Genomic DNA, 6,000 nt, shown 5'->3' with positions numbered 1-6,000 from the left:
AAGTTTAACTGTATAGAACTGATCTAACAGTGCATGGAAATGTTTTACTGTCTTGTGTGAAAGAACTGAATGACAGAGCAATGGGTTACGGACAATGGGTTATATTCCTTTGTTATATTTCTGTAAATATGAACAGAGATATTTTTTTATTCTGTAGTTCACAAAGTAACTTGCAAAATATTTGAAGTTTCCCTGTTACAGCATTCTTCTCAGCTTCAACTCTTTCATTCATCAGAAAAAGCAAAAGCTGTTTTTAAATTGTTAATTTACTTCTTAACAATTACCAATCACTTTTATGTCTTTCAGTTTGGTTTCCATAACTGAAAGACAGTTATGTCTTTGTACTTTTACCCTTGTCAAAGTGTTTGATGATATCTAAATAAATACAGATGGTCACTGTTGACCATGACAGAATACTCTGATATAGTTCTTGATTAGTTTGGGTTTTACTTAAAAAACATAAACTTCTTTGTGTCAATATAGTTTTTCATTGAAGTGGACAGAAGTTGCATGCAACTCATTTTTGTGACTCCACATATTTAAAATACTAATGCTTCCTCTAGCTCTGATTATAACAAGTTATAAAATTATCTACCACAACTAAGCAGATAATAAAAAAGGTTGATGAAAGCATAGTTACTGGTCATACAAAGTTGTGTGGTATAAATAAAAAGTTTAAGGAGGATGAATACAATGTAAGTTTTTATCTATCAATAATACAGGTCACTACCAACATGTCCTTCCCAGAAGGAAGTTAATGAGAAGTAATTACTCAACAAGTCTACCATTTCAGCAGTTTCACAAATTAATTTTCTTGTTCATGATAAGAGCTCAGAATATACCGCATCTAATCTTTTTAGCTCTGATTGTCTTTGCTACTAAAAGGTGGACTGAAGGATTGATTAGATGACCATTATAATTTGTTAAAGACGTCCTTCTGCAATCTTTCAGCAGCACAATAAGCCATTATCGCTTTGAATAAGCTGACTACAAAAGTATCATTCACAAAATATGTCATTACTCCTCTATCAAGCACTTCTTTTAAAGTAAGATAACCCTCTTCCCAATCGCATGGCAAAAGCACTAATAGGCGAGAAAGTTCTTTGTGTGAAAATAATCCATGGTTACTCTTCCTTTTTTTAAAGTAAGTGAAAAATTACCCTTACAAATCTAAAATCTCCCTGTGAATGATTTCAACATTTCATTCATTTTCAAGTGAAATGGGATACAATTAAGCTGAACTCATTAGCAGAAGGTGCTGGATAAATGAGACGGCAAAGAACGGAGAAGAGGGGGATTCTAATGAGACTGATGACAGAGAGACCAAGGAGAATAACTGTTGTTGTTCAGAGGACTGATGAGTTTGATGAGGGAAAAGAGGATGCATCAAAAACATTTAAGCTCTCACATTTTTCAGATTGCATTTGATATAACATGATGGAAATATTTGCATGCATGTTTCGTTTTGACAGCATTTATGTCGGCATTTTAAATGTTAAAGTCTACAAGCTTTCAAAATGAAGACTTGCATTTGTGAGCCTACTGTATGGTTTAATGGGCACTTTGATTGAATTTATGGTCAGGGTTCTGAACAAGCTTGAGAAAGCTTGAACTGTTCCAGAATTTCAACACAATCTGAAGTAAACATCTTCTGATGTAAAAGGAACACAATTAGGTCAAAACTACAGAATGTATAGGAAAGTTCTTACAAAACACTGATTGCATACGGAAGATCGTAGATTTTATCTTCTGCAGTAGTGGTCAAATAGTTTCTACATTGCAGGTTAATGCACATTAATGTATAAGTGATGTTTTGAACTCTTAAAATAAGCAGCTATGAATGTTGTCAGAAGGGGTCTCAAGTGTGGATTTTAGCTATTTGCGGTCTAGCCCGGTGAATACCAGAGGTCCACTATCCAAGTACTGACATTTAATGCCGATGCCTTATCTGCAGTAACAGCATGTAATTGGATCAGACCTTCAGCTTGAAAGATCTGATTCATCTAATCAGACCGTAAGTAAGTCTGGACTTTCAGTCTTGCCAATCTGTCCAGAGCAGACTAATTCTTTTTCTTTTTTTAGATGTAGAAACTTCCAGCGTTATAGTTATTGTAGCGTTTAAACATTGAAGATGATTGTAGTTTGATTTTACAGCAGATGTGCTCCAAAACAAGTTTAAAGAAGCTTAAATTGGTCACTATGCTCTTCCCAGCCAATGTTACATTATTTCACCCATCATTTGCTTATATTTTTGATCGTCTCTCCCTCCAACATATTTCTGGCACACAGAGGAGTTCTAATTTTGTCGTCCTGGTTGCATGACTAAATGGTCTAACCTTACAAGAAGTTGTCCTCGAAATAATCAGTCTGATCCTCACACAGCTCCAGGGACCCATTAGAGTGAGCACAAAAAGTAAGTGCAATTTTTAAAAAATCAAAATAGTACAGTGCAGGTTTGAAAAGAAAACAGATGAACGGCTGCAGAATAATGAAGGTAAAGTGGTGATTAAGCCAAGAAAGTCTGTCTAATTATGCAAATGAGGTCAGGGAGGGAAAAAAAAATCCACTTTGTCTGCACAAAAAACCATTTCTTGCCAAAAGACTACATGATTGCCCATTCTCCTTCACATGAATGAATCATTTTTCTCAAGGAACAAAAAATGGAATGACATTTAATCAACATGCAATCACAACACATGCATTAAATAAAGGTTGCACACATCCCATCTGGGTTACTTGTAACAGATCCTGGAGGATCTGTGCTTACAAAAAAAAACCCTAAAGTAAAACAACCAACATGTTGCACCCACCTCCACAAACTGTATCCTCAGTAAAAACGTTGCTGTGTTTTAGTACTCCATCAAACTGACAAACTAAAATGGAGCTACAGGGAGAAGTGCTTCAGGGTTATAATGCAATAAAAATATTTTAAACATTGATTTCACAATAGCTCAAAACTTTATTATTTTGCATAAAAACCTTCATGAAAAAAAAAGATCCACCATGTCTGAGTTGGTGAGTCTATGGCTCAAGGAAGTGAAGAACCACAAAGACTTAAAGTTAGCACTGCATGATAAGTTAGCCCTTTTATTTGCAACTTTTGTAAAAGACTTCTCAATTTCCTTAACATATTAACCCTAATATTTACCTTGTACCTCCAACCTCGTGTAGAGGCCTGAATATAAGTTATCACAAATGTTTGATTTATTTGATTGCAAATGCTACTCTTGGTAAATAAAAGAAGATTTAGATTCATGAGGCAGTTATTTTTCGCAAAGGTCTATGTTGTTTTGGATAGCTTGTTTTCCTTTTAATAAATAGCATATTTATCATAAAAGTGCTTCTTGTACTTATTCTGGTTATGATTTAACATGAAAAGCTTAAAAAGCTGAAAGCAGAGATATTTTGGACACTTTTTTCCACACAATGCAGGTTTTATCTATTGAGCTCTCTGTACCATTCTGTTTTCTTCCTGACAAAATTAGGACGGTCAACTCAAGGACATGAATATGCTATGATTGTGTTGTGATGTTGCTCATCTTAACTTCCTTCTGCTCTAGTTCACTAAAATATACAAAACATTTTTTTAAAGAACCATATCTGTTATGTAGAGTTTATTGTCTTAGTGTTTGCATTTAAAACGTCACAACACAGAAACTGCTAGCTTTTTAATAATGCAACAATAGCTGCAAATTCTGGCTGTAGATAAACACAGATTTTGCTCTCCCTGTGGTTTTGGATCTCACAGCTGCTTTTCACACAACAAATCTCAATATCTCCCATTGGACTGAAGGAAAAACGCCTGTAGTGTGATGTACTGTACAGTTCTAGAAAAACAAGCACTTGGAAAAATTACCCTCCTAAAACTGTTGTTCTCTATTGCTAAGAGCTTCAATTGTATTTGTGTTAGCCTTACTGATACTGCTCTTGCATTGTTCAGATCCTAAGTTTCTCAGCATACCTACATGTTAGTCTCCACTCTACCCATTCTCTCTTGTGAAGTGCTTCAAAGATCTTTTCTTGGGCTCACAATATTCTTTTGCAAGCTTTCCATCGACTATTTTCAGGACAAGGCATAAGCATTTTTAAAAGTTATTTTAGGATAACAGTAATTAGTAGTATTGTGTTTTTAATGTCTATTATTTGATCAACACAGGCTGACCAAATAGCAGACATTAAAAACACATTTTCTGGATATTTTCTGAATAGACTTGATTTGATCTGAAATATAATCTTCATCTGTTTTCCCACCCTTTAAAATCAAATTTAATACAAGGGTGAGAAACCTTCAATTACCACCTTTTGAGGCTGTGTGTTTAGTAATGTGTTCTGCTGCATTGTGTGCTGAATACCCCCTGCACTGTTAATCTGGCTGAATAACTGAGCCACTGACATGTGGTGCATCTGTGATTAGCCACGTCCCTCTGGGAGGGAGATTTATGAGGTTCAAGCTGTATTGTTTTAGTCCAAATCAGATGCAAAAACCTGAAAAGCTCAGTATAAAACAGCATTTTCTGTGGAGCTGGCTCTTTTAAGCGCCTTCCTTAACTCTTTGTTATCCCTATAATCCTGCTTTAAATTGTGTTTGAGGCCATAATTAAATATTAAACAGCCTACTGAACTTGGAGAAGCTCCCCTCCATAATACTTAACTGGTGTGGTGCACGTGTGATGAATCAATACACAAAACAGATGCACAGAAGAGAGCTTTTTGAGTTCAATATGTACTGCATATTCAACATGTTACTTCTCATAAGGGTATAATTATCTTTACCGGATAATTAGCCACATCTCCACTTAGCTCACAGCTGGAAATACGGAGAAGAGGAGAAGAAGAACGCAGAAACATTGCTGCATCTGTTAACTGTGACTTTGCAGAAAGTCCTAAACTAATTAATGCTAGAATTAAACATGCTAGAAGGATTAAAATGATCCATATGCTGTTCAAAAGATTTTCATTCAGTGTTTTGTTGCTATTTCTGAAGCACATTTGAGGACAGAAGAAAAACATGTCACATTACATAATTACATATTTACATCCTCATATTTGACTGTATCTTGTCGCTGCAAACCCAGATTCACGTCATAATATTTTTTGTTTTCCTTTTTAATTTTGTTAATCGTACAGTTAAGCCTCTCAAAATAATACTTCTAATAATACTAATACTAAGAGTTACCATTTTGTTAAAAATATGTTTCATTAACAATAAGAACAAAAATGTCTAAATTAATGTCCTACTTTATTCATGCCCGTCTTAATAATACATAGAAAACCTATTACTGGCTACTACAGCCACAAAACTGCTGATAAAAATTTTATAGGTCTCCTCTGGTGTCTTTGAAAAGTCATTTTTTCTGATAAATTTCAAGTCTTTGAGATTGAAGGGTGGGCAGGCTCAACACAAATCATGCTACACTTTTCAGATTGTTATTTGTATTACTCTTATACTTCACATTTAACATTACTTTGTATAGGTCGGTCACCAGTAATCCTTAAAATGAGAAGTTTTGTTTACAATGAGATAAAATGTGATAATGTTTATGAGATGTAAAATCATTTACAAAGTATAGTAAATGTATGAACTAATTAATATCTTAGGCCACCTACAATCAACATACAGTACACTGCATCATAAGTTTTCATCTGAAAACTAAAAAAATCCCAAAAATGTTACTTTATTATCATTGCGTGTCTGCATATCTCCCATTGCCCCAATTTTCTTCTCTGAAAAATATTGCTGCCTAAATAATTATTTTGAAGGGATTGTCAATCTATATTTTCTAGTTCCCAAATGATATTTTCAAAAACATTCACCTTTCATCTCAGCCAGAGTAAATAAATACATGCTTTCTGTTGTTCTTCATCAACCTTTTCCTTTTTGTTTATACCACCACCTAGATGCACATAAATTGGTGGTGTGTCAAGGTTGTGCTGTAGAAACTCTGACTTGAAATTATTTATCCATACCACCATGTTTGGGTCTTATGACTCAGTATTTGT

This window comes from Xiphophorus maculatus, chromosome 11, assembly GCF_002775205.1.
Source record: "Xiphophorus maculatus strain JP 163 A chromosome 11, X_maculatus-5.0-male, whole genome shotgun sequence".
Taxonomy (NCBI): Eukaryota; Metazoa; Chordata; class Actinopteri; order Cyprinodontiformes; family Poeciliidae; genus Xiphophorus; species Xiphophorus maculatus.
This window is presented reverse-complemented; position numbering follows the sequence as displayed.